The 22,874-nt window shown below is 46.5% G+C and overlaps 1 protein-coding gene across 1 annotated transcript in view; it reads right to left on the bottom strand.

Moving 5' to 3' along the window:
• PAK5 (p21 (RAC1) activated kinase 5) overlaps positions 1 to 21,294 on the bottom strand; it is a 154,166-nt gene extending 132,872 nt beyond the window's left edge. The window contains exon 1 of the mRNA XM_054995493.1: positions 21,257 to 21,294. The gene's annotated coding sequence lies outside the window, so the exon portion shown is untranslated. The remainder of the gene's footprint in view (positions 1 to 21,256) is intronic.
• Between the last annotated feature and the right edge of the window lie 1,580 nt (positions 21,295 to 22,874).

The following is a 22,874-nucleotide window of genomic DNA, read 5'->3' as shown; positions in this document are numbered from 1 at the left end:
GAGGAGAGCCATCCCTAACCCACCACCAAGCACCTTCCCAGCCAGGAGAGGTGCTCAAAATAATAATAATAATAATAATAATAATAATAATAATAATAATAATAATAATAATATAGCCAAAGAAAGAAGAAAAGTTTGAGCCCTCAGCAGAGAAACTCACTAAGCTGGGCCCCAGAACCTAGCAGTAGCCCTGAGACTGGGGTGGGGGAAGAGCCCTAAGCCAGCACCCACACACCTTCCTAGCCAGGAGAGATGCTCAAGAGAATAATAATACTAATTAAGAAACAAACAGAAAAAAAATTGTGAGCTCTCAGTAGAGGAACTCACTAAGCTGGGCCCCAGAACCTAGCAGTAGCCCTGAGACGGGGGGGGGGGGAGCACCCAGCACCCAGACACCTTTCCAGCCAGGACAGCTGCTCTAAAGAAGAAAGAGACTGTTTGTCAGTCTCTTTTTCAGCAGCAACTCCAGCCAAACGCTCCAAAATCCTCCCTCTCTCACTCCAACTTCCAACAGCAGTTCCTGCCTCTCTCCCTGCCCACTGGAAAGTGAAACCAGATGCTAAGAACTGTCTCATATATTCCGTGCTCTCATAGAGCAGAATGGGAGCTCTCTGGTTGGCAGCCAGAATTGCCTAACAAGCTTTTGAGAGCTAAGATTGGTGTTCCCAGGGCTGCAGAAGGTCTGCAGATGTCCAGCCCCTCCATTGCCTAGGGAATTGAGTGACTGGTTCCAGACTGTCTGGACTCATGAACTGAATACGAATCGAATGAACCAGCCCCAAAGTTGTCATGGTTCATCAAAAATGTGGCCCCACAAACTGCCTGTTCGCAAATGCCGAACCAGCCCACTTCGTTGGTTGTTGTGGGTTTTCCGGGCTGTATTGCCGTGGTCTTGGCATTGTAGTTCCTGACGTTTCGCCAGCAGCTGTGGCTGGCATTTCAGAGGTGTAGCACCAAAAGACAGAGATCAGCCCAGTTCGTGCTGAACTTCAGTTCTTATTTCAGTTCGCGCCCGCCTCTAGTAAAAATTGGTGGAAGGAACATTAACAATTTGAGATATGCAGATGACACCACATTACTGGCAGAAAACAGTGAAGACTTGAAATGACTACTGATGAAGGTTAAAAGAGAAAGCATCAAAGCAGGATTACAGCTGAACATCAAGAAGATAAAAATAATGACTACTGAGGAGTTACACAATTTTAAAACTGACAATGAGGAAATTGAAATTGTTCAAGATTTTCTATTTCTTGGTTCAATCATCAACCAAAAGGGGGACTGCAACAAGTAAATAAGAAGAAGATTGAGACTTGGAAGAGGAGCTGTGAGGGAACTAGAAAAGATCCTTAAAAATAAAGATGTTTCTCTGGGAACCAAGATCAAGATAATCCAAACTATGGTATTCCCCATTATTATGTTTGGATGTGAAAGTTGGACAGAGAAGAAAGCTGACAGGAAAAAAATCGATTCATTTGAAATGTGTTGCTGGAGGAGAGTTTTGTGGATACCATGGACAGCCAAAAAGTCAAATAAGTAGGTACTAGGTCAAATCAAGCCTGAATCCTCCCTAGAAGCTAAAATGACAAAACTAAGGCTATCGTACTGTAGTCACATCAAGAGGAGACAAGATTCTCTGGAAAATTCAATAATGCTAGGAAAAGTGGAAGGCAGTAGGAAGAAAGGAAGACCCAAAATGATAGGATGTTTTAGAGATCTTTCATTCATAGAGTCGCCATAGGTTGGAGGCGACTTGACGGCACATAACACACACACACACACACACACACACACATATTTGACAATCTCCAATCACAGAAACCGTGCAGCAGCATTCCGATTGAGTCAAAGCTTGCTTCTTCCAATAGATAGGACATTTGAAGGAACAATTACAAAACATGCTTCAGCCCAAGCAATCTGGTGATGGAAGATAAGTTAAGATGGTTAAGCTGCACCTTCACCTCCGTCAGATGCTATATGGTTTTTATACGGTGAGCAGGTGTTTTATTAGAAAGCTGTGTTAATTGATTGTGATTTTATCTTTGTATATTTTATCTTCTGTTGTAACCTGTCCTGAGCCCACTTGTGGGGCTTGTGGGGGAATTTGGCACCGGGAACCTGGTAGCTCCTGGTACTGGCCCATCCCCCAGAATGTAATATATTTTTCTAAGCCGGTAACACTACAATCCTAAGAATACACATTCAAAGCCACAGCTACGGCTTCACTGGCCCTTTTCGACCTTTTCTGGATTCCTCCTGAAGTGTTCCCTGCCAGTCAGGCACTATGTACAAGATGCTACATAGCCTATCAGATTAACTGGGTATGGAGAGCACCAAAGGCAAATGAAGCCCATTAGGGTAAGAACTTCCTGTGCTGATCAATCATAGCCTATCAGGGATCACTGTGCGAATCAACAAGTTGAAAGAGGGAACTCTCTTTAGCTTCTATTTAGGGTTGCCAGCCATGCCAATGTGATAAAAAACTGCAAATGATGTCATGATCACTAGTAAAACAGATAAAAACTGGAAATTACACCATGGGATGCTCTAGGATTTACAAAAACTCTATGGAAACACCAAAGGTTGCAAATTCTAAAGCGACTGTGATGTCACTTCCAGTTTTAACTGGAAGTGACATCAGCATGGTGGAACAAAGCTGGCAAGCATCCCAGTCCCCTCTCTATTTGTTCCTGCTGTGCTTCAGGTGCTGGAGGGCAAAGCACCAGGTAGTCGGGGGTCTCCTGCTATAGCGGTAAACTTGGCAGCCCTCCTTCTGTTGGTTGATTTATTCTGAAACTGACCTTCCCCACTCAATTTCTTCTCACTTTCCCCAACAAGGCTTCATAGTTTGGCAGAACAACAGTGTAATCCTACACAGAGTTACACCAGTTTACGTCTATTTGTTTCCATGGGCTTAGGCCAAAGTAACTCTGCCTAGGACTCCGCTGTAAATCATTCCGCAACCTATATAAAATAAACAAACACAAGACTCGGTGCTCTTTGACTAATCTCAGTGTACCTGCCACCAATAAAAGGCCTACAGGCAGAGCAGGTCTTGGCAAATTGAATTCACTCCCTCTGACCAGGATGATTAAGGGCCAAGCTACACATGACGAATGACACTTGAACGGCAAGTGTATTTCTCCCTGTTCACTTGCCCTTCACTCAATCCACTTGCCGTTCAAGTGTCATTCGTCATGTGTAGCTTGGCCCTAAGGCACAGCCCAGAGTCCTTTCTCTGTTTGCTGCATTTTGACACTGATTGACAGATCAACGCCAGGAAGCCTGGAGGCCGGACTATCTCCCCTCCTCCCTTCATCTCTTCTCTCAGAGAAAAACTGATTATGGTTGTGTGGTAGTTACAGGAAGATGGAGAGAAATGGGAAGGAGCTTTATAAATCCGAGAGAGTCTGAGTGTTCTACAAAGCTGCTACAGGATAGCCACAGATAACTCATTTTTCAGTCCATCTTCAGAAAACTATAGTATTGGAAACCTTAACACAGAGTGGTCCAGGATCTGTCTGTTCCCCTCACCCCCAATTCCCTTGCAAGTCTTTGTTCTCTATTTGCATGTGTTCTGATAGTCTCATGAAAATTAGAATTCTGATTTGGATTAAAGAAATTGATATCATCAGGCCTTTGGGGTGATGGTTCTGAGTACCGGCCCCCTCTTTTTAAGAGCCCTCATGTGCCAGCCTGCCCCACTCCGCAGAGAAAGGGGGGGGCTCTCAGAAACAGGCTCACGGGGAGCTGCGGAGGGAGGAGGAATTGGTAGGAACCAGTACCACTTTCTACAGGGCAATTTCTGTTCTTTTTCTTCCTTTTTCTTCGACAAAAAAAGCACTGGATATAACTTAAAAGTCATCCGCATTGGAGCAGCGACAGGACCCCCCCTCTCTTGCAAACAATTCCTTCTGTCATCTGTCACAGGCTATTTCAACGTGGGTTGTTTGCCCTGCCTTTAATGCCACTGGGAAGGGGGGGGCATTTTTACTGCTTGCCCACAGTGTTGTGACACCTTGTGTACCTCCCAGGGCTTTCCCAGTTTTTCTCCAATGTTTCTCAAACCGGCTATGCTGTAAAATTTGGAAAAAGATCACAGTGAAGTCTGGATGACTGCTCTCTGGGGGTGGGAATGTTTAGATTTTGCTGCTCCTGTGGCAGCTATTTTCCCTGATCCTCGGTGTCTGTGTTCTCCTCCTACCACAGGGAGGCTTTTATTGTTTTAAAATCAGCAACTGAACATTCTTATGTCGCTATAATGTTATAAGAGTCTGTGCACCAGGTTCGTTTCTCCAAATTCCTAGCTTTAATTTTTTTAAAAATCAAATCTGTAGCCTCTTTTGTTGAAGAGATGTGCCTTTCCCTTTATATCTTTGCAAACTTTATAGAATCATAGAGTCACAGTGTTGGAAGGGATCTCTAGGGTCTAGTCCAACCACACGCACAATGCAGAAAATTTAGTTACCTCCCCCCTCCCACATACACCCAGTGACCCTTACTCCATGCCCAAAAGATGGCAAAACACTGTTAGGATCCCTAGCCAACCGTGCCTGGAAAAATGGCTACCTGACCCCAACACTGCAATTGGTCTTACCCTGGGCATGTAAGAAGCGGCCACAAGAACTAAATACAGATGTAACCCTTCCTGCCCTCCCTCTCAAGCTCTCCCTTATTCCTTCTGTAGTTACTGCTAGAATCATAGGGTTGGAAGGGACCTCTAGGATCATCTAGTCCAGCCCCCTGCACAATGCAGGAACTTCACAACTACACCCCCAAATGCTCCAGTGACCCCTGCTCTATGCCCAGAAGATGGCAAAACACCTCCAGAATTCCTACCCAAACTGGCCTGTGGAAAATTGTGACCCGACCCCAAGGTGGCGATCGGCATTACCCTGGGCCACAAAAACCAAGCACTGATGCAATCTCTTCTGTCCTTCCTCTCACGATCTGCCCAGGTTCACAGAATCAGCATTGCTGTCAAATGGCCATCTAGCCTATGCTTAAAAACCTCCAAAGAAGGAGAGCCCACCAACTCCCGAGGAAGCCTGTTCCACTGAGGGACCGCTCTAACTGTCAGGAAGTTCTTCCTAATGTTTAGCCAAAAGCTCTTTTGATTTAATTTCAAGCCATTGGTTCTCATCCGAGCTTCTGGGGCAGTGGTAAACATCTCCACGCTGTCCTCTATATTGCAGCCTTTCAAGTACTTGAAGATGGTTATCATATCACGTCTCAGTCTTCTCCTCTCCAGGATAAACATTCCGAGCTCCTTTCCTCATAGGACTTGGTCTCCAGACCCCTCACCATCTTCATTGGCCTCCTCTGGACACGTTCCAGCTTGTCTATATCCTTCTTAAATTGTGGCACCCCAAACTGAAAACAATACTCTAGGTGAGGTCTAACCAGAGCAGAGTAGAGCGATACCATCACTTTGCATGATCTGGACATTATTCTGTAGATACAGCTCAAAACCACATTTGCCTTTTTAGCTACCACATCACACTGCGGATTCATGTTCAGCGTAGGGTCTACTAAGACCTCTAGATCCTTGTCAAATGTACTACTGCCAAGGCAAGTCTCTCTCATCCTTTGATTTTTCCTACCTAAATGCAGAACTTTGTATTTCTCTCTATAGGAATTCATTTTATTTGTTTTAGCCCAGTTTTCCAGCCTGACAAGATTGTTCTGACTCTGTCTTCTATTGTACTTGCTACCCCTCCCAATTTAGCATCATCTGCAAATTCAATAAGCATTCTCTCTATATGGGTTTCTGATGTATATAGTATTATAAGCTCATTTTATTAAACCTCAGTAACTTAGTTATTCCTCATTTCTTTGCATTCATTTAAGACCTTGAGCATCTTGAATTGTGCTGTCTGGGAGCTAGAAGTTCAGATATCAGTTCTCCAAAGACACAGACCTAGGTCTATGCATGCAGCAGTCTAAGGTGGTAACGTGAAAAGATCGTACCACTGCAGACTACGGATGGATGTGGCTTATGTATTGTTAGCAGAGTGGCATAGTAAGTGCATCTAAGTTTGGGTATGTGTGTCTGCATGGCAGAGGGCATGCTTAGGGAAGAATAACCTTGCACACAGAGCCTAGTTTAAGCTTTAGAAAAGAAACATGAGAGTCCTTTTATTACTGGAACTCCACTGTGGATAGGAAAGGAGAGAGACAGGATTCTTTCTAGCTCGGACGCTGATGGACTGCAGCACGCCCTGCACCCATGATGGCAAAATGGAGGAAGACAAAGAGAGGGAGGTGTGGTGCAAGAAGGAAGGAAGGAGGGAAGGAAGCAAGGCCTTGAGAGTGCAGTCAAAGGGATAGCTCTAGGATAGTAGAAAGGAAAGACTGACAGACCCTTGACCTCTCTGTCTCTCTCACTGGACCCCTCTGTAATCTGAGGTGTAGGACAATATAACAGTTCTTCACTTGTTACGTCCCCTCTTGCTGTCCCTTGGATCAGCCCACAAGAGCCATCTTTTTTTGTAAAGCTTGCAATATAATATCCCAGTTCCTCTATTAAACACGTCACGCGCTTTTCCTTCTGTGTTGAATATAGTCTCTTTTGGTTTATTTTGCAGTTCAGTAAAGAAAGCTTTATAATTAATGACATAAGAGGTCGTGAGTCTAAAATGAAATTGTGTTTTTTATTCTCATGAATCATTCAATAGCTCCTATGCTCAAAGGAGTCCAGTAGCACCTTTAAGACTAACCAATTTTATTGTAGCATAAGCTTTCGAGAATCAAGTTCTCTTCGTCAGATGCACGGTACAGAAACTGGTCAAATATGACCAGTTTCTGTACCATGCATCTGACGAAGAGAACTTGATTCTCGAAAGCTTATGCTACAATAAAATTGGTTAGTCTTAAAGGTGCTACTGGACTCTTTTTGATTTTGCTACTACAGACTAACACGGCTCACTCCTCTGGATCTATGCTCAAAGGAAGATTTCTTCTTAGAGCGGGACCACAAGTGACACCTGACACAGGTTGGACACTTGTCAGCTTCCCTCAGGTTTTGGCGGGAAACGTAGGCAGCTTGGCGGAATGTTGGACAAGTGACAGTTGAAAAGTCCATTGGACAGCAATCAGAGAGCCAAGCTGCAAGACCAGGATGCCTACATTTCCCATCAAAACTTGAGGGAAGCTGACAAGTGTCCAATCTGTGTCAGGCGACACTTGTGGTCCCGCTCTGAATCCAGTTCCTAGCAGGTTTCTGGTTTCACTGCTCCATCTTGTGGCCAAAATTATCACGAGAAAACATTTCAAGCTCTGGCAGGAAAAGTCCCTCTGAGGAGTCGCAAAGTAACTTGATTTCCACTTTTGTTTTGTCTGTGCGCAGCTTGGCTTGAACACTTGCCTCTCGCAACAGCCCTGTGTGCAAATTCCATGCACAAAATCTTTCTCATTTCTGGCTGTAGGCTTGATGCAATTCTACCACAGCATCTTGAAAAGACACGGTTGCCCTGGTCTCCAGGTAGCGAATGGTGTGCGTGAATGAAGGGGGTAGGCTGAGAAAAAAAAGCAACCTCACAGTCTCTCAAGTGAGCAAGCAAGCTTTGCAGCACGCACTTCGAAGTTGGTTCCACCTGCATACAGAGTCCACGGCCAGCTCTCTCTGCAGCTGCCTTGCTACAGCTCACCCACCTCATCTGTGGGATGCTTCCACAAGTTGGTATTTTTCTTTGGCCATCTGTGTCAGATGATAAACAACCCTCCGACGCAGGAGACATTATATAATAAATTGTTTTTGTGTCCATTAAATCCCAACTTCTGACTGGGGTCCGCTGGGGGTGCCTCCGCAATTGACTCTCGTACAGCCCTTCGACTTTGAGAACCATAACCAGCCGTGCCTTCCAGGCACCACTTCCCTGGCTTTAGTGTGGTCGGTCAATGTCAGCCTCCTTTGGGGGGTGGATTCCCTGCTCTTGCCTGTCCCCAGCCAGGGAGGGAGCGGTAGGAGCAGCGCCACTTGCAGTGGCAGTATTTTGTGAGCTCGTCCCTTCCTCTTTCCTCAGCTGCTCTGCCAAGCTTCCTACTGTTTGCTCTCTTTCTCCACTTACTCCACTCGCTGTGAGTTAAACTGCCTCAGTCAAAGCTTGTTTCTCTAGTAAGCCTGCTGAAGCTAGATTTAACTTTGAAGTTATTGGAGCTGTTTAGTAATCACTCTGCATGCTTCTACAGCCTGGCACCCAACAACTTGTTCATCTCTGGAGCCCATAAGCAGAATAGTATAGAAGTTGCAGCGAAGTGTGGGGGTGTGTGCCTGCATGGCAGAGTGCATGCACCACTGGTGCCAGGGTTTCTGTTGCCCGTGGCCAGCCCCACATGCACGCGCATGCAGTGCACGCACACCCCCTGTACTGCATGATGATGTCATCACGTTATGATGTCATCACGTGGCACAGCTGGGCCGATTGGCCGGCGGGTGGTTGGGGTGGCGCGCAAAGGCTGCCCGTGCTCTGCACGCCGCCCTGGCCACCTGCCGTGCTTGCCCTGTGGCTGCTGCGCCTGGCTGGGGCATGTGGCGGTGGCAGCGGCGCAGGGCTGGCCAGCTTGAAGCAGCTGCGGGACAGGCACACCAGCTCCGTGGCGCGAACCTCCGCCCCCAGCAGCCCCTCATGCGCACCCTCCGGCGCCCACAGCAGTCGCCTCACCGCCTCAATGGTAGCACCGGCCCTGAGTGCATGCGTGGAGGGGAACAAACACACACGGAGCATGGTTTATGCTTTAGAAAAGAAACAAGTGCTTTTATTGCTGGAACATTGTGGATAGGAAAGGAGAGAGAGAGGATTCTTTCTAGCTCGTATGCCAATGGATTGCAGAATAGCATGTCTTGCACTCATGGTGGCAAGAGGGAGAAGGAGGACAAAGAGAAGAAGGGAGGGAGGGAAGGAATCCCTGAAAACACAGTATATACTTCAAACTGATAGCTCCCGGAGAGTAGAAAGGAAGGATGGACAGACCCTTGACCTCTCTGTCTCTTTCATAGTACCCCTCTGAATCCTGAGGTGAGGGACAACGTAACAGCCCTTCACTTTTTACATGCCCTCTTGCAAGGCAATTTGTACCAGGGGAGGTAAGGTAAAGGAAAAGGTAGTCCCCTGTGCAAGCACCGAGTCATTACTGACCCATGGGGGGACGTCATATCACGACGTTTTCTTGGCAGACTTTTTACGGGGTGGTTTGCCATTGCCTTCCCCAGTCATCTACACTTTACCCCCAGGAAACTGGGTACTCATTTTACCGACCTCGGAAGGATGGAAGGCTGAGTGAAACTTGAGCCGGATACCTGAACCTGACTTCCACCGGGATCAAACTCAGGTTGCGAAGGGAGGGGGTGTTCAAAAATGGCACCTCTCACCTACAGTGGAAGTGGATGGGCCATTTCTTACAACCTCCGGGTTCCAGCACCATTTTGTGGAATGTGTAGACCAGGCAAGACATAATTTCAGAATCCTACAATTTATGATTGCAAAATATGCTGAACTTTTGGGACTTAAAAAAGGCTAAACAAAAAAACAAAACAAAAACAAATCGAGTTAGAAAGACTCCTCTCTAAAAAGATTTGAAGCAGAATTAACCAGATCATGAGATGGGTTCACTGAAAAATTAACATTAAACCCATGGTATTGCCTTCTATTGGTCTATCAAGGTCATTACTCTCTACCCTGACGGGCAGTGACTCGCTGGGGCTCCCCAGGCAGAAGTATCCCACATCCTTATCAGGAGATGCCACCAGAGACTCTACATAGATCCTCTGCATACTCAGCAGACGCTCTTTCACTGAGCCACAGTTCCAACCCTAAAACCCTTTTCATCAGTGCTGACGGACAGGCATGTTTTCAAAAGAGCAGAAATGCATCCTGATATTGATTTGCAAAAGACAGACGCCACATCATTCCAAGGCAGACGGCTCTTGGGCGGTAAAGAAGGGGCCTGTGAGCAGGTCCTTCTGTTTGCCTTCTAGAAATGGTAACATTTAAAAAAAACACACACAATTGGACTCAAATCAACACACTTTTCAGTGGTGACACATCCAACATTTCAGCTGGCTTACCAGTTACTAAGGGTGTCCTGGTTTTATTTGAAATGTCACTTGATTTTATTATAATTATGATGGAGGTTGAAAATATGCCAAATATTTCAGAAAGCTTATGAGAATTAAAAGACACACTCTTCTACGACCACTGCAGTCAATGGACTTAAAAGGATGGAACTCTACCAAGGATTTCATTGTAAGCCTGGCTCTTACATTTTATAACAACATAATAATAATAACATTCGATTTATATACCGCCCTTCAGGACATCTTAATGCCCGCTCAGAGCAGTTTACAAAGTATGTTATTATTATCCCCACAACAAAACACCCTGTGAGGTGGGTGGGGCTGAGAGAGCTCTGAGAGAGCTGTGACTGACCCAAAGTCACCCAGCTGGCTTCATCCGCCCTGAGCCTGCAAAAGCGGGGAGGGCGGAATATAAATATAATAAATTAAATTAAATTAAATTAAATGCAGAGGAGTGGGGAATCAAACCTGGCTCTCCAGATTAGAGTCCTGCCGCTCTTAACCACTACACCAAACTGGCTCTCCTGTGGCTTTTGCAATGCAGCCCTCCACCACTAGCTATTAGAGTACTGCCCCCCGTCCTCATCTTTGGCCCCCAATCCCACTCATCCGGCTGGTGGGGTGGGACGGAGGGAGAAGAGGGGAGGGGAGGCAGGCTGGAAGCTCCAGAGTATACAACTAAATGTGCATTCCAGAGGCCCCAATTATGTCACTTCCCATTGAAAAACAGAAGTCTCAGTGGGGCCAAAATGGCTCCAAACATAGGAAAAACACTATGTTTGGGGTCAATCTGACCCCAAACACTGGAAGTGACATCAGTGGAGGGCTTCTGGAGCAGCGTGCACAAATTGTGAGCACAAGATATTGGATTATAGGGGCTACCGCCTGCCCCCCGTCCCCTGGTTTTGAGGTGGGGTGGGGGTTGTGAACCTTAGGACTGAGTTCTGTAATGCAAGATTTCACTGCATGAGCCGAAGCAATGCAGAGGATCCAAGCAGCGTCCTTTATCCAAGGTTCTGTATTCACAGTTCTCAGATCTTTTGAAAACAATAAGAGGGAGAGGGAGACAGATGCTGAGATAATCAGATTCCACTGTGAATTTTATGATCCCAAAATTAGATTTTTAAAATTTCACTTCTTTTATACCCCACCATTCTCCCCAACGAGCACCCAAAACAGCTTACACTGTTCTCCTCTCCTCAGTTTTATCTGGCAATTTGAGATACGACAGCCTTCAATATTTGACACTGAGTATTTCGTGTAGAGTTTATAGTTATATAATATGCCCCAACCTAGCTCAAAGTAGTAATGACTAACAGCATTCTGAAATTGCGATGAATTGGAGCAAGTTAATCATGACTAGATTGAAGGCCCCAACGGGACTTACACAGCACTCTTAAGCACCGAAGTCACTGGCCTTAGAAGGGAGTAACTTAGGGCCAAACTACAAGTGATGCCTGACACTAGCTGGACACTTGTCAGCTTCCCTCAAGTTTTGATGGGAAATGTCGGCATCCTGGTCTTGCAGCTTGGCTCTCCGACTGCTGTCCAATGGACTTTTCAACTGTCACTTGTCCAACATTCCGCCAAGCTGCCTACATTTCCCATCAAAACTTGAGGGAAGCTGACAAGGGTCCAACCTGTGTCAGGCGTCACTTGTAGTTTGGCCCTTAGTTTAGAGTTGCCCCGCAAAACCCAAGTTATTTTAGCTCATTCACAGAAAAAACATTATATACACTTTGATAACCAGTTTCTTTACATATGAGCAAGAGAAGCGGATACTGTAAGTACTTTGATCTAAAGAGGTGCTATGGGGCAGTGAAGTACCAGTGTGGCGTGGTGTAGTGGTTAGAGTCTTGGACTAGGATCTGGGAGCCTGAGGTTCATACCCCTTGGGTCAGTCAGACAATCTCAGCCTAACCGACCTCACAGGATTGTTGTGGACATAAAATGGAGGAAAATGATGCAAGCTGCTTTGGGTTTCTACAAAGGAAGTACGTCAATAAGTGCTTCCTTGAACTAAAGGGGACGGCTGATGTTCTTTCATGAAGGGTAGGCCATCCATGGTTATTAGCCACAACGGCTAAATGAAACCCCATCTACAGAAGCAAAATGTGTCTGGTTGCTAGTTGCTGGGGGGCTACAACAAGAAGTGGGTTTGCCTTTGACACCCCCTATTTTGTGACATGTTGCAGACAGACTCTTGGTCTGATCCCATGTCTTTCCAGCCCCCTCCCCCATGCCATACGACAAACTGCTCTCCATTTGTCACATGGCAGGCAGTGCTGATGTCTGAGAAATTAGAAGATCCCTTGGACACATGGGACCAAGTTATCAAGTGCCATGGGGAGATACAGGCTTGGATCATATGACATCATCCCCCAAAACGTAAGAACTTCAGAAGTGCTCTGCTAGCAACCCGTCTCACACAATGGCCAACCAGTTTCTCTGGAGGGCCAAGAAACAGGGAACAGCCATCCCCTGATGCTGCCTCCTGGCACTGCCTCTGAATATGGAGGTTCCCCTTTGCCATTACGGCTAGTAGCCGCTGACAGACTCTCCTCTATAGGGTAGTGCCACTGGCACTTCTGTCCGTATGATAAGGTCCTTGGAAAACATGCATTTTGCAGAAGCGGAAGGGCTGGGGCAGGGGAAGTGACGGCCTTAGCAGTGGCCAGAGATAAGTGCAAGGGAAGGAAGCCGCAGGATCCAAGGCAAGGCAAGAGCTTTCACGTTAATGCAGCTGAGGATGTGTGGCTGTTTAGCACCATCTCGTACTTAGTTTGGCCTGAGGGGAACAATACTTTGGATTCTATCCTATTTCTTCTCTAGGGGGAACAACGGGGGAACGAGAACAGTGGGCTGCAGTTTCCTTAGCAGCCTGGGAAATCTAAATGCTAATAGCAGGAAGAGAACAGAGCCTGTTTCAGCAGTTACAACCACACGCCAGCCAAGCATGCAATGGACCATTCACTGCAGCTTTAGAGACCATTGATTATGAAACTCAGTGAGGATGAAAAACAAAAGCTGGTGGCACTCGACGTTCACTGACAGCCCGAGGGCATTATACCTCGAGCAAGAAAACAGTGCAGATCTGGCCTGCAGCATATTTTGTTCTACTGAAGAATATACCAGTTGGAAAAGATGGAATGGAATGAGCAGGAGAAGCAAAGAATCGAATAAATGGTTGCAATGCAGTTCAGGCTCTGTGTGATTATGACCCAGTAGTTTATCACGGGGGCAGTAAGGGAAGAGGAAGGGCAGAGGTGCCACTCTTGTGTTTTATGGCAGTGAAGGGCAAACTCCTCTCTGCTCACGGGGGAAGGGGCTCGGTCTCAACACGTTCTCTTCCTGTTCATTATGCTGACTGCGCTAGGCGCATTTCTCCCCGGGGATACGTAGCGAAGAAAAATGGTCTCTTCAGGGTAAGAGTTCTAAAATATATATTTTAATGATTTTTAAAATTTTCCACTTGAACTAGAGTACTGCTATGGTGAGGGGTAGAAAATCCAAAAATTAAAAAAATATATTAAATGTTGATTTTATATATAAAAAAATATCAAAATCTCTACCAGGTAATCACAAATTTTGGCGATATCGTTAGTCCCGAGTAATTTGCTAGAACATACTAATTTCCACTCTTTCCAAGAAGTCCATGCCCCACCATCCCTTTGGTTCACCAGGCTGGATCCAGCAGGCTTTTCTGCTGGTGTAAAAGGAAGGAGAGTTCCCCTTTCACAATCCCAAAAGGCTGTGATACCGGGGATGTGGACAAAAGCCACATGGAATGGGAAGCTGTAGTAAGGAGAGGAATGGAGCAAGACGTAGGGCCAAGCTACAAGTGAAGAATGACATTTGAACGGCAAGTGAACAGACTCACGTGTATTCCTCTCTGTTCACTTGTGCTCCACTTGTGCTCCACACGATCAAGTAGTCACTTGTAGCTTGGCCCTGAGTGAAATGCTGGCCAGCCCACTATGTCTTGCATTTTGGGACTGGGGCTGACTGTCAGGATCTCATTGGCAGAGTTCTTCACCTGAACAATGTGGTGTCTTTCCTATACATTCTGTCTAGAATTTGCTATGTTAAACTGTATAGCCATCTAGTTTATTCCTTTTCATGTTTTGAGTACTGAACGACAGTTACGCCATGTTAATGTATTAGTTGCTAGCCTCTCCTTCCTTCCTAGCATTGCCGGACAGCTCCTTCCGTGGGAGAGAATGCAAGTTATCTTATGTCTGCAGTGCTGACCTTGATGTTCCCGCTTCCTCGTCTCCAAGGGGGGAGGATGGGAACCCAAGGATTGAAATGTAATTTCAAAACTTTGTCAGACTGCACAGGGAAGCCATTGAAATTCACAAGCATAAGCAAAACTTCAACAGGAAAGAAGAAACCTTAAGAATGAACAGAGCATGGTTTCCAGTTCTGAAAAACACCAGGCTAACAAAACATTCTATCCCCGACAATAGCCCTGCAGAGAAGATTAGCACATCAAGTACCAATCCATATGCAAAAGAACCTCCTCAGGATACAGTGAAGCCTCCCGCCATTAGCATTCCACACCCTGGGAACTCTTACGGGATGACTCAGCTCAACCCCACCCCTCCTGAGTAGATACAAATGACCTACATCTTTTCCACACTGTGACACTGAGAGATCTCTGTCTTTTGGTGCTACACCTCTGAAGATGCCAGCCACAACTGCTGGCGAAACGTCAGGAACTACAATGCCAAGACCACGGCAATACAGCCCGGAAAACCCACAACAACCATTGAAATGTAATTGCTTTCCTCAGGTACCTCATTCCTAGCAAAGCCTATGGTCAGCCAGAACTGTCAAAGTTCTGGAATGTGGACCCAGGGCCTGTATACTGTTTTCTAATAAACCTTTTCAAATCAAGAGACTTGGTCGTCTTGCAGAAGGGATAGAGCAGTAGCTAGCTAATGTCAGGTCCAGAATGCTTTCTTGTATGCCTTTGCTTAACCGACTCCATTTTTAATCCTTTCAGTGTTTAAGTGCTCTCTTCACAGGTGCCAAGGTTCCCAGGCAGCTATCTCACAGAAAAGGATTGTTTTGGCTACCGATGTTCCACCATGAACCGGCCTTGAGAAACTTTCGCTCTCCTAACTTCAAAGGGGTTGTTTTGAGAACTGTGGGGGGAGGTTGGGCCTGCTGGGATCTGTTACTTTGTACCTCATGCTTTGCCTGTCATTGGTAACAATGCATATGTACCATCCTGAATATTGTATTCAGGCTAGTGGACTATAATGAACTAATTCTTCAGTAAAAACCTTTTGGAAACAATGGACTGTTGTCTAATTGCAGAGGGTAGTCTGGAGTAAGGACATTATCTAGCCACAAGTCTGACAGCTAACTGGAATGCCACAGTCTGACACTGACCACAGTTGTTGTTTTATTGGCACCTGATTTAGCTACAGGATAGAATGTACAACCAGCTAATCTTGGCACTTTTATAGTTCTTCTGAAATGGCATACTCTTTCCCTCAAAAGCCTTCTGCCTGCTGAAAATTCTCCCTTGGATAATACTTAAGATACTTGCCATAATGTCCCAGAAAACTTTTTATGACTACTTGTCAGGCAGACAAACCAGCCTGCCTGCCATGCCTGTAAATGTATTGCTTCTGGAGGAATGGATAGTTGGGTAGCTTTCCTCCTTCACTGTATCTTGCTTTGCTTGGGCTGAGTGGTGTTAGCAGTGCAGCTGGAGCAGTGTGGGAACAGACCTTGGGAATTTCAGCTCTGCATCTCTTTCAGGACTTTCGCGTCAACTTCAACTGACTCTTGTTTGGACTGGGGGGACTGGAGGTATGACCTCTCAGGGAAGACTTGGCTTTGGCATTCCAGGCAATTACTCTGTACCGTGCCTTACTAATATGGATTCCTAATAAAGACCTTCAACTTATACAGCTGTGTCTGACATAGTGGAGAATCTGAGAGAGTCTTCTAGCCAGGCCTGACATTTGGATATGTACTGCGATACATCCTTCCGCATTCCTGGCCACCAAAAATGTCTTTTTATTAAATTCAGTATTTTTAAATAACCCAGATGCCCGGCCAATTTGGTATCATGACAGTGTTTCAAGATCTCTCAGTCCCAGCAGGATGTACATTTTGTTGTTCTTATACCAGCATTTTCTCCTTTCTCTAAGTCCTCAGGCTGATTGTCCCCCCCTCCTTTTCCAGTTCTGCCTTAATTTTCTCTTCCCACTCTGGGGGGCGGGGAAAGGGAAAAGCAGTCCATCTTTGCCACTTGGTTCCTGGTAATCATGGCACCTCCTATTTGGGTGAGGGAAAACATCTTGTCTACCACTTCCTCCCGTTGGCTGTCATGTTGAGTGAGGTGGGACAGGGCATCTGCCAGAAAATTTGCTATACCAGAGAAATGTTTAAGTACAAAGTTGAATCGGGAGAAAAACTCCGCCCATCGCAGCTGTTTGTCTCCCAGTCTTTGAGGCTCTTGCAATGCCTCCAGATTTCTAAGATCAGTCCATACCTCAAACGGCACCTTGGCCCCCTTTAACCAGTGCCTCCATGTACTTAGGGCCAGTTTGACCACTGCTGCTTCTTTATCTCATACCACCAAATTCTGTTCAGCCCCACTTGACGTCCCATACATGTTTTTGGCAAACTTCAAAAGGGAAAGACAGCTCCCCGGCCTTCCATTTCACGTAGGAATCGTGGTCCCACAGCCATCTTACTCCCAAAACCAGAGGGAACTTGGTGGCTGGGCTGAACACAAAAGTCCTTTCCTTCCAATGCCCCCCATTCCCACTGGGGCAGTCTCTGTTTCGTAACTGGGGGGGGGGTCCCCTCCATCACTGTCCCATCCATCTGTTGAAACACCAGAGCCTCAGATAGCTTCGTCACCTCTAGGCCCAACCCCGTCACAAGCACAGGGGCAATCAGGTCTCTGCTGCACCCTGAGTCAATCAAGGCCCTTACCCTGATGTTCATCCCTTTCCGCGGGTTTAACAAGGTGACCACTATGAAAAACAACACTCCCTTTGGTCTCACCCTCTGCGGCACCAGGACTTCTGCGACCCGCCAGCTGGTGCCCTTCACAGCAGGTCTCCACTGCTTCCTGTCGGCAATTGTGGCTCCTCTTCATTGTCTGACAAGAGCTCTTCACTCTCGGTTTCCCTTACATCCTCTGGCACTGCCGCCACGGCTTCCTTCCTGGAAGTAGGTCGGGGCTGCCCCTTTGAGTGCCTTTCTTGTAGCCTCCTAAGCTTCACATCCATTTTCAGGCCGCTCTTTCATTCACTCGGACACTCGGCGGCAAAGTGGCCCGCTTCCCCGCATCTCAAAAACAGCCCTTGTCTCATTCTCCGATCTCTCTCACTCAAGGAAGTGTTGGCTCGTGGTCTCCTCTGCTCCCGGGGTCAGGCGTCCTCCAATCCTTTCCACTGACTGGTTTGATGCTGAAACTTCAGCAACTTCACTATTTGCTCCTGATTTTCGATTTCGCAAGCCAGTTGGATCCATCCCAGGAGGGTTCGAGGGTCATCTTGCACCATCGCTTTGGCCACCAGATTGGAGTTCAGGCCAGCTCTGAAAAACTCTGTCTTCATGCCTTCCATCCAGTCCCTCAGTTTAGCTGCACACTCTCGGAACTCTGCTGCGTACTCTTGGACTGGACGGTTGCCCTGCCTTGTCTGCCTCAGGCAGGTCCTCACGCTCTCCTCCTTGAAAGGGTCCTCGTACTGTTTCTTAAGTGCCTGGATGAACGCATCCACGCTCCCCAGTTCTGGGGCTTGCATTGAGTATAGAGTCACATACCGTTTAGCTGCCAAGCCTCCCAGCCAAGACCCTATGTAGCTTACTTGGCTCAGTTCTCGGCCTGGATTCAGGCCCAAACGGCCCAATTCGGGCCCAAAATGGCCAGGATCAGGCCCAAAACAGCCAGGATCAGGCCTCTGACGGGTGGTGGATCACTCTCCCGTTCAGCAGCAGCCCAATCCTGACCATTTTGGGCCCCTTTTCGGCCATTTTCAGCCCCTTTTTGCCATTTTGGGCCCAATTTCAGCCCTGAATAGCCAGGATTGGGTCCAAAACAGCCAGGATAGGTGATGACAGGGGGTGGGGCATATGTAAATCAGTTATGCTAATGACACACTTTCAGTGATTGTCAAGGGGTGTGGCATATGCAAATGAGTTGTGTTAATGCGTTATGCTAATGAGTTCCTGCAGCTCTTTTTCTACAAAATGACCCGAGTGCATTGGTAACATTCTTGAGAGACAGTCAGGTAAAGAGTTTTCATTCATTTTGGGTATCCCTGAACTGACCCCAAACAGCCAATTTCAGGTGTAATTTTGGCTCAGGTGTATCCAAATCCACACCCGTACAGTCATGCAGAATGCTTCTTTCTGGTTGTTTGACAATTTCTGTTTTCTCAATCCTGCTTTGAACTCAGACCCAGGTTTGCATGCATAACTGAGTTTCTCTTAATTCAGTCTGAGTCTCTAACTGGAATATGTAAACAACTACACTATGTGAACACTCTACAGTGGCTTGCTGCCTTGGGTAATTTTGGAGATCATTATACTTCAGCAGCTGGACTTTAAAAAAAAATCCACAAAACACAAAAACAAACATTTTTGTTAGTTGCCCTTTCCCCAATGAAACCATACACATTTCCTTAATTTCATTTGACAACTGAAAGAGGAGGAAAGATTTAAAATAACAAATGACTCCTCACTTCCCTTGTAGCAAGGTTAGTGAAGCTTAATGAAACGTCAACAGTGAGATTATATCAGCATGATATTTCTGTACCTGAAAAATGTTACCTGAAAAATAATTAAGTTCTGTCCACATGATATATAAAGGAATAGGATCCAGTGTGCTGGACCCATAATTAGAAAAATAGCTTTTCCAATATAAGGGACAAGCAAAGTTTCCCTATATCATTTCTGTTTATACAAATTACGTTTTGTTCGTGGATTCTTCAGTTTTTGCTCCTGGCTGTGCATATTTGTTTGTATAATGTTGGTTTACTATCACCCAAGAACAGTTTCTAAGCAATGAGTCTCTCCGGTTGAACATCTGCCTGGCTTATTTGAGAGTTCTCTAAGGGAATAAATAAGCCCGTAAACACAGGTAGAGAATCCCAGTTACCCTCTCTCGCTTCTCTTTAAAACTAATTCCCCCAACCAATAAGGAGACCACCTATTTGGGTAACACCCCCCCCCCACACACACACACGAGTTTTTACGTCCTCAAACTGCACCATGGAGCCACTACTGAAGATAATGTATGTCAATAGGCAGAGCAGAACATTCACAGCATTGGCCTGCATGATCCCTGGGATTAACTTTGTACAGTGATGGATCTGTTATTTGCTTTGCTTGCACGCCACTAGGCAAGGAACCTCTGAGCTTCAGCAGCCAGAGACTGGAGTTTGCAGCACCACGAACAGCTGCATTCATCACATGTGGCAGCAAACTGAATATTCAAGCACTACGGCCTCTGTAACCAGAACCACTGTTTCTCATCAGTAGGCTCTGCAGAACTATTACCATATTGCATCTGTTCGTCCCAGCCTCACCTGCACGGTAATCACTCAGAAACGCCTGGCACATTCCTCCGTTTCTCAGGCTAGGATTGTGTCATATATGCCTCCTGCACATCTGCCATGAATGTAGGTTGTCTCTAACTCTGGTCTCTGAGAGTATGGGAAGTTCTTTATTGCTGCAATGCCAGTAGGTTATCTTGCAAATGTTTACTTTCTCTTTCTCGCTCCACTGAGCCAATGTCCTTGGCTGCCAGCTGAAACTGGCTCGAAATGTATCCTTCTTGAGAACGAAAGGTAAGTTCACCCTTCTCACTGTCTAGTCTAAAACAAGGTCTCACCCCTTGCTAACAGTCCTTTTTCCCAAAGGCGGGAATACTCCCTATAACTAACACTGCTGGCCCATATACGTCACTTCTGCCAATTCTACTGTCTGAGCACCTTGTACTGAATGGATCTCTAATAAAGTTACTTCAACTGGAATACCTGCGCGTTAACTATGGAGAACTTGGGGATCTAACTGCTAGGGACTGACATTTTGCCCACTTCCTTTATGGTTTTGCTGGTGCTGCTTAAGGAAGCTGTTCTGGATACTTAAGAGGGTTGACCTGAGATCAAAAAGGCAATGCCTTTGACTTCATACACTAGCCTCTATCCAACCAACCTCTATCAGTCAATGGCCTCTATCCAACCACATAGAATTGTGACAGAACGATAAAAATTCGAGTCCACGAGCACCTTAAAGACCAACAAGATTCCCCAAGTATAAGCATTCTGGAGTCAGATGTCTCTTTGAGCTCTTGAAATCTTATACCCTGGAAATCTTATTGGACTCAAATCTTGCAGACAAACATGGCTACCCACTTGAAACTGACGGGATGTTATTTCGGTTACAGCACAGGAGGGAGTGGTTTCTACCAACTCCCCCATTCTACTTCACACTGGTAATTTCCTACCATGCTGTTCCTGAAAGCCCACTGAACCCAAGAACAAAACTGGGGGGGCCCAGTGAGCTTCAGCAGGAAGAACAAGTGGGAAAATCCTGCACCACAAAGTCCACAGGTAGTTGGATATCCACTACTGACTGGACGGCAGGTCTTGGAGATCCATTGGCTTGGATCCCATCTAGATTGCCAGATGTGCAATCTACTGAATCCTCCCAAGCTACTCCTGGGTGACCTACCTTCCAAGCAGCAGTATTTGGAGGGTGTTTGGGGGCTCCTGCTGCAGCAGGGGGCAACCTATGAAAATCGTCACGGCTTCCTTGAGCCTGCAGATATCTAGGTGGGATTCCACTCGTGATATCCAATACTTCCTTCAGGATATTAGTGGTTAAGATGCATTAGGGCAAAGAGATGGACTGCAATAGCATTTTTTCGAGAAAACTGAGATCATGCAGGCTCGGCAGGGGGTTGTGCCTGTTAGGACACATGCTGCCCATAAAATACCGGTGGGATGGAATAGTACCCGGTTAGGAATAAGGTGAGTGCAGCACATGCAATGCCCATAAACAGTCAAGCCCAAGCACTTTTTTTATTAAAAAAAAGAGACTTAAAATGGTGTGCGTCCTTTAGGTGAAACTCACTCTGCTGCAACACCACTTTCTCCCCCCTTCCCGGATTTCCTGAGAACCGAGGGAAGGAAACTTACCTACCGTGTACAATGAAAAGGTAAGTGTTTCAAGATCCCTGGTCCTCCTTATCTCTTGCATCCATGCTTTGGGATCGCCTCCAGAATAGTTGCATCTGAAAGGAGCATCAATGGGAAGGATAAGCCAACACAGTATTACACGAGGGAAGGCGGAGTAGGAGAGGGTTCTGCAAGGAGCTACGGGGCACATTTTGATGATCTGTCAACCGTCTTCCTTTTCAAATGGACCGTCTGTCACACCACAGTTTATGACAAGTAAGGAGAAAGTGGGCAATAATAGGGGTGCGCAATGGGTGGGGGTTAGATTATTTAATGTCAGAATTCAAGACAGTCATATTATCAGGGCTTTTTTTCAGCAGGAACGTGGTGGAACGGAGTTCCGGCACCTCTTGAAAATGGTCACATGGCCGGTGGCCCCGCCCCCTGATCTCCAGACAGAGGGGAGTTGAGATTGCCCTCCGTGCTGCTGGTGCAGAGGGCAATCTCAACTCCCCTCTGTCTGGAGATCAGGGGGCAGGGCCACCGGCCATGTGACCATTTTCGCCGAGGGCGATTTAAACTTTAAAAAACTCCCCCCTTGTTCCAGCTGACCCAAAGTGACGTCATTGTGCGGTCCTGAGTTCCACCACTGAGTTCCACCACCTCTTTTCCCAGAAAAAAGCCCTGCATATTATGAAATCAACCCAGTGATCTGTTCTATTCTTTTCAGTGGAAAATACATTTTCAGACATAACCCTCTACTCTAGCTGGAATAGAAACTCCCTCATTGAAGGGATTTCCCTCCCATATTCCAGGCCATTAGAAGGAAGAGTTCCTGTTCTATCAGCTATTCTCACTTCCACAGTGGGCTCCAGTATTGTTATAAATACCTCTCCCTTTCTGTGTGAATGCCCAGAGTTATGGACATTGATCCCCCCAGGGTTTATTTCGAGGGGGAACGCACAGGAACGCAGTTCCAGCAGTTCCCCAAAGAGGTCACATGTCAGGTGGCCCCACTCACCTGACTCTCGGCCATTTGGGGCCCGTTTCATCCTGGATTGGGGCCAAAACGGCTCAGAGTAGGCCTCTGACGGGTGGTGGATCACTCTCCTGCTCAGCAGCGGCCCAATCCTGACCATTTTGGGCCCCTTTTCGGCCCTGAATGGCCAGGATTGGGTCCAAAACAGTCAGGATAAGTGATGTCAGGGGGTGTGGCATATGCAAATCAATTGTGCTAATGACATGTTTCTGGTGATGTCAAGGGGAGTGGCATATGCTAATGAGCTATGCTAATGAGCTATGCTAATGAGTTCTTCCAGCTCTTTTTCTACAAAATGACCCCTGATCCCCCCCCCCATGGCTCTTACAATGATGACATCATAGAGATCTCAGATCTTGAATTGTTGGTTCTCTTTTGTAAAACGGAGACCTGTTCCTTGAACACATGAAGCTGTCACAAGTAGGCAATATTGTCTGTTCTGACTGGTGGATGCTCTCCCAGATCTCAGGCAGAAGAGAGTGTGGGTGGGTCTTTCACATGCCCCACTCCCTGATTCTTTTGAACAGGAGATGTGAGGATTGAACCGGGGACGTCCCGCCTGCTCTAACTGAGCCACAGCCCCTCTTCCTATTAAAACTAGGCC

The sequence above is a fragment of the Eublepharis macularius genome, chromosome 1 (genome assembly GCF_028583425.1).
Source record: "Eublepharis macularius isolate TG4126 chromosome 1, MPM_Emac_v1.0, whole genome shotgun sequence".
NCBI lineage: Eukaryota > Metazoa > Chordata > Lepidosauria > Squamata > Eublepharidae > Eublepharis > Eublepharis macularius.
The sequence above is the reverse complement of the archived record's forward strand: the minus strand, read 5'-3'. Positions and strand labels throughout refer to the sequence as shown.